We start from the raw sequence: 6981 nt of genomic DNA on the forward strand, positions 1-6981 counted from the left end.
TGTGCAGAAACTCCACTGTTGAAAATACATAAGTAAAAGGTTCAGGCATGGCCGAATGGCCAGCCCCCTGAATGATCAAGAGACCGAATGATCAAAGACTACAAAGTCAAAAGATTACACTGTCAAAAGATGTCTAATACACTAGTAAAAAGTCTTATTTATACTAAACTAGCTACTAGGGTTTACATGAGTAAGTAATTGATGCATAAATCCACTTCTGGGGCCCACTTGGTGTATGTTTGGGCTGAGCTTGATCTATCCACGAGCTGAGGCTTTTCTTGGAGTTGAACTCCAAGTTATAACGTGTTTTGGGCGTTCAACTCCGGATCATGACGTGTTTCTGGCGTTTAACTCCAGACAGCAGCATGTACTTGGCATTCAACGCCAAGTTACGTCGTTAATTTCTGAATAAAGTATGAACTATTATATATTTCTGGAAAGCTCTGGATGTCTACTTTCCAACGCCATTGAGAGCGCGCCAATTGGAGTTCTGTAGCTCCAGAAAATCCATTTCGAGTGCAGGGAGGTCAGATTCCAACAACATCAGCAGTCCTTTTGTCAGCCTTTTTCAGAGTTTTGCTCAAGTCCCTCAATTTCAGCCAGAAATTACCTGAAATCACAGAAAAACACACAAACTCATAGTAAAGTCCAGAAATGCGAATTTAACATAAAAACTAATGAAAACATCCCTAAAAGTAGCTTAAACTTACTAAAAACTACCTAAAAACAATGCCAAAAAGCGTATAAATTATCCGCTCATCACAACACCAAACTTAAATTGTTGCTTGTCCTCAAGCAACTGAAAATTAATTAGGATAAAAAGAAGAGAATATACTATAAATTCCATAATATCAATGAATATTAATTATAATTAGATGAGCGGGACTTGTAGCTTTTTGCTTCTGAACAGTTTTGGCATCTCATTTTTTTTCTTTTGAAGTTTAGAATGATTAGCTTCTCTAGGAACTTAGAATTTCGGATAGTGTTATTGACTTTCCTAGTTAAGTATGTTGATTCTTGAACACAGCTACTTATGAGTCTTGGCTGTGGCCCTAAGCACTTTGTTTTCCAGTATTACCACCGGATACATAAATGCCACAGACACATGACTGGGTGAACCTTTTCAGATTATGACTCAACTTTGCTAGAGTCCCCAGTTAGAGGTGTCCAGAGCTCTTAAGCACACTCTTTTTGCTATGGATCACGACTTTAACCACTCAGTCTCAAGCTTTTCACTTGGACCTACATGACACAAGCACATGGTTAGGGACAGCTTGGTTTAGCCGCTTAGGCCTGGATTTTATTTCCTTGGGCCCTCATATCTACTAATGCTCAAAGCCTTGGATCCTTTTTACCCTTGCCTTTTGGTTTTAAGGGCTATTGGCTTTTTCTGCTTGCTTTTTCTTTTTCTTTCTATTTTTTTCGCCATTTTTTTTCGCAAGCTTTTTTTTTTTTCACTGCTTTTTCTTGCTTCAAGAATCAATTTTATGATTTTTCAGATTATCAATAACATTTCTCTTTGTTCATCATTCTTTCAAGAGCCAACAATTTTAACATTCATAAACAACAAGATCAAAAATATGCACTGTTCAGGCATTCATTCAGAAAACAAAAAGTATTGTCACCACATCAATATAATTAAATTAAATTCAAGGATAAATTCGAAATTCATGAACTTCTTGTTCTTTTGAATTAAAACATTTTTCATTTAAGAGAGGTGAAGGATTAATGGATTTTATTCATAGCTTTAAGACATGGTTACTACATACTAATGATCATGAAGTAAAGACACAAAACATAGACAAACACAACATAAAAACCGAAAAGCAGAAAGAAATAAGAACAAGGAATGAATCCACCTTTAGTGGCGTCTTCTTCTTGAAGGACCAACAATGTCCTTAAGCTCTTCTATGTCCCTTCCTTGCCTTTGTTGCTCCTCCCTCATTGCTCTTTGATCTTCTCTTATTTCATGGAGAATGATGGAGTGCTCATGATGTTCCACCCTTAATTGTTCAACATTGTGGCTCAAATCTTCTAAGGAAGTGTTGAGTTGTTCCCAATAGTTGTTGGGGGGAAAGTGCATCCCTTGAGGCATCTCAGGGATTTCTTGATGATGAGCTTCCTCATGCATCTCTTGAGAACCGTGAAGGGTCTCTCTTGCTTGCTCCATCCTCTTCTTGGTGATGGGCTTATCCTCTTCAATGGAGATGTCTCCTTCTATGATAACTCCAGCTGAGTAACATAGATGGCAAATAAGGTGAGGAAAAGCTAGCCTTGCCATGGTGGAGGGCTTGTCGGCTATTTTGTAGATTTCATTGGAGATGACCTCATGAACTTCTACTTCCTCTCCAATCATGATGCTATGAATCATGATGGCCCGATCCACAGTAACTTCAGATCGGTTGCTAGTAGGAATAATGGAGCGTTGAATGAACTCCAACCATCCTCTAGCCATAGGTTTGAGGTCCAGTCTTCTTAGTTAAACTGGCTTGCCTTTGGAGTCTCTCTTCCATTGAGCTCCTTCCACACATATGTCCATTAGGACTTGGTCCAACCTTTGATTAAAGTTGACCCTTCTAGTGTAGGGGCGTTCATCTCCTTGCATCATGGGCAAGTGAAACGCCAACCTCACATTTTCCGGACTAAAATCTAAGTATTTCCCCCGAACCATTGTGAGATAATTCTTTGGATTCGGGTTCATACTTTGATCATGGTTTCTAGTGATCCATGCGTTGGCATAGAACTCTTGAACCATTAAGATTCTGACTTGTTGCATGGGGTTGGTTAGGACTTCCCAACCTCTCCTTCGGATCTCATGTCGGATCTCCGGATACTCATTTTTCTTGAGCTTGAAAGGGACCTCAGGGATCACTTTCTTCTTTGCCACAATATCATAGAAGTGGTCTTGATGACTCTTGGAGATGAATCTTTCCATCTCCCATGACTCGGAGGTGGAAGCTTTTGTCTTCCCTTTTCCTTTTCTAGAGGATTCTCCGGCCTTAGGTGCCATTGATGGTAGTGGAAAATAAAAAAGATTGTGCTTTGACCACACCAAACTTAAAATATTGCTCGTCCTCGAGCAAGAGAAGAAAGAAGAGAATATGGTAGAGAGGGAGAGATGGAGGTTCGGCCAAGGTGAAGAAGAGGGGGTCGTGTTGTGTGAAAATGAAGTAGAATGGAAGGGTATATATAGGGAGAGGGGAGAGTGAAGTTTCGGCCATATAGGGTGGGAATGGGTGGGAAAATGTTTTTGAATTTTTGAAGGTATGCGGGGTTTATGGGGAAGAGTGGATGGATGTGAGTGGTGAAGGGGGTGATTAGGAAGAGGAATTGAGGTGATTGGTAAAGAGTGTTGGGAAGTGTGACATGGGGAATACTCATCACAAAATAGGATTAGGAGGTAAGGTGGGAATATAGTAGGTGGGGATCCTGTGGGATCCACAGATCCTGAGGTGTCAAGGAATTCCATCCCTGCACCAAATAGGCATGTAAATTGCCTTTGCACACCATTCTGGCGTTTAAACGCCGTGTGGTGCACATTCTGGGGGTTCAACGCCCATGTAAAACATGTTTCTGGCGTTGAACGCCAGTTTCATGCTTGTTACTGGCATTCAGCGCCAGCTTTTTTCTCTAGGCACATTCCTGGCGTTCAGCGCCAGAATGTTGCTTGTTTCTAGCGTTCAGCGCCAGGTTGATGCTCTGTTCTGGCGTTGAACGCCAGCCAGATGCTCCTTACTGGCGTTGAACGCCAGCCTGTGCTTCCTCCAGGATGTGATTTTTCTTCTGCTGTTTTTTTATTCTGTTTTTAATTTTTATATTTTTTTCGTGACTCCTCATGATCATGTACCTAATAAAACACAAAATAAAAATAAAATAAAATAAAAATTAGATAAAATTGGGTTGCCTCCCAACAAGCACTTCTTTAATGTCAATAGCTTGACAGTGGCTCTCATGGAGCCACAAGGTGATCAGGTCAATGTTGTATAGTCCCAACACCAAACTTAGAGTTTGGATATGGGATCTTAACACCGAACTTAGAGTTTGGTTGTGGCCTCACAACACCAAACTTAGAGTTTGACTGTGGGGGCTCTTCTTGACTCTGAACTGAGAGAAGCTCTTCATGCTTACTCTCTTTTGTCGCAGAGGGATGGCCATGTGCCTTAAACACAAGGTAGTCCCCATTCATTTGAAGGACTAATTCACCTCTGTTGACATCTATCACAGCTTCTGCTGTGGCTAGGAAAGGTCTTCCAAGGATGATGCATTCATCCTCTTTCTTCCTAGTGTCTAAGATTATGAAATCAGCAGGGATGTAAAGGCCTTCAACCTTTACTAACACGTCCTCTACTATTCCATAAGCTTGTCTCAATGACTTGTCTGCCAATTGTAATGAGAACAAGGCAGGTTGTACCTCAATGATCCCCAGCTTCTCCATTACAAAGAGTGGCATAAGATTTATCCCTGATCCTAGATCACATAGAGCTTTTTCAAAGGTCATGGTGCCTATGGTACAAGGTATTAAGAACTTGCCAGGATCTTGTTTCTTTTGAGGTAGAGTTTTCTGAATCCCAGTATTTAGTTCACTAATGAGCAAGGGAGGTTCACTTTCCCAAGTCTCATTACCAAACAACTTGGCATTCAGCTTCATGATAGCTCCTAAATATTGAGCAACTTGCTCTCCAGTCACATCTTCATCCTCTTCAGAGGAAGAATAGTCTTCAGAGCTCATGAATGGCAGAAGGAGATTTAATGGAATCTCTATGGTCTCTGTATGAGCCTCAGATTCCTTTAGATCCTTAATAGGAAACTCCTTCTTGCTTGAAGGACGTCCCAGGAGGTCTTCCTCACTAGGATTTTCGTCCTCCTCCTCCCTTGTGCATTCGGCCACATTGATCACATCAATGGCCTTGCACTCTCCTTTTGGATTCTCTTCTATATTGCTTGGGAGAATACTGGGAGGAGTTTCAATGACTTTCTTACTCACCTGGCCCACTTGTGCCTCCAGATTTTTGATGGAGGATCTTGTTTCATTCATGAAACTGAAAGTGGCCTTTGACAGATCAGAGACTAGATTGGCTAAATTAGAAGTGTTTTGTTCAGAATTTTCTGTCTGTTGCTGAGAAGATGATGGATATGGCTTGCTATTGCTCAGCCTATTACGTCCACCATTGTTAAAGCCTTGTTGAGGCTTTTGTTGATCCTTCCATGAGAAATTTGGATGATTTCTCCATGATGAGTTATAGGTGTTTCCATAAGGTTCACCCATGTAATTAACCTCTGCCATTGCAGGGTTCTCAGGATCATAAGCTTCTTCAGAAGCTGCCTCTTTAGTACTGTTGGATGCATTTTGCCATCCATTCGGACTTTGAGAGATCATGTTGACTTGCTGAGTCAACACTTTGTTCTGAGCCAATATGGCATTCAGAGCATCAATTTCAAGAACTCCTTTCTTCTGAGGTATCCAATTATTCACGGAATTCCTCTCAGAAGTGTACATGAATTGGTTATTTGCAACCATGTCAATGAGTTCTTGAGCTTCTGCAGGTGTTTTCTTTAGGTGAATGGATACACCTGCAGAATGGTCCAATGACATTTTCGAAAACTCAAATAGACCATAATAGAATATATCTAATATGGTCCATTCTGAAAACATGTCAGATGGACACCTTTTGGTCAGCTGCTTGTATCTTTCCCAAGCTTCATAGAGGGATTCACCATCTTTTTGTTTGAAGGTTTGAACATCCACTCTCAGCTTGCTCAGCTTTTGAGGAGGAAAGAATTTATCCAAGAAGGCAATGACCAGCTTATTCCAGGAGTCCAGGCTATCCTTGGGTTGTGAATCCAACCATATTCTAGCTCTGTCTCTTACAGCAAAAGGGAAAAGCATGAGTCTGTAGACTTCAGGATCAACTCCATTCGTCTTTACAGTCTCATAGATCTGCAAGAACTCAGTTAAAAACTGATAAGGATCTTCAGATGGAAGTCCATAAAACTTGCAGTTTTGTTGCATTAAGGCAACTAGCTGAGGTTTCAGCTCAAAGTTGTTGGCTCCAATGGAAGGAATGGAGATGCTTCTTCCATCAAATTTGGACGTTGGCTTTGTAAAGTCACCAAGCATTCTCCTTGCATTATTATTATTTCGGCTGCCATCTCCTTCTCTTGCTCTAATATTTCTGAAAGGTTACCTTTAGATTGTTGTAACTTAGCTTCTCTTAATTTTCTCTTCAGAGTCCTTTCAGGATCTGGATCAATTTCAATAAGAGTGCCTTTTTCCTTATTCCTGCTCATATGAAAGAGAAGAAAACAAGAAAAGAAAGAGGAATCCTCTATGTCACAGTATAGAGATTCCTTTATGTTAGTAGAAAAAGAAGGGGATAGAAGAAAGAAAAGTGAAGAATCCAAACACAAGGGATAGATTGGGTTCGGATTTTTTTAGATGAAGAGGGGTGAAGAGAAGTGTTAGTAATTAAATAATTAAATAGAAGAAGAAAAAAGAGGGGAATTTCGAAAATAATTTTGAAAAAGGGGTTAGTAATTTTCGAAAATTAAAGATAAAATACGATTAAAATTAAAATTTAAAACAATTAATTAATTAAAAAGAAATTTTGAAAAAGGGATGAGATATTTTCGAAAATTAGAGAGGGAAAAGTAGTTAGGTAGTTTTGAAAAAGATAAGAAACAAACAAAAAGTCAAAAAGTTAGTTGAAAAGGATATTAAAATCAAATTTTAAAAAGATAAGAAGATAAGAAGTTAGATAAGATATTTTGAAATCAAATTTTGAAAAAGATAAAATTTTTGAAAAAGATATGATAAAAGATAAAAAGATTTAATTTTTAAATTTAAAATTACTTACTTCACTAACAAGAAACTTCAAGATAAGATTCTAGAACTTAAAGATTGAACATTTCTTAACAAGAAAGTAACAAACTTCAAATTTTTGAATCAGTCACATTAATTATTAGTGAATTTTCGAAAATTAG

The sequence above is a fragment of the Arachis hypogaea genome, chromosome 9 (genome assembly GCF_003086295.3).
Source record: "Arachis hypogaea cultivar Tifrunner chromosome 9, arahy.Tifrunner.gnm2.J5K5, whole genome shotgun sequence".
Lineage (NCBI taxonomy): Eukaryota > Viridiplantae > Streptophyta > Magnoliopsida > Fabales > Fabaceae > Arachis > Arachis hypogaea.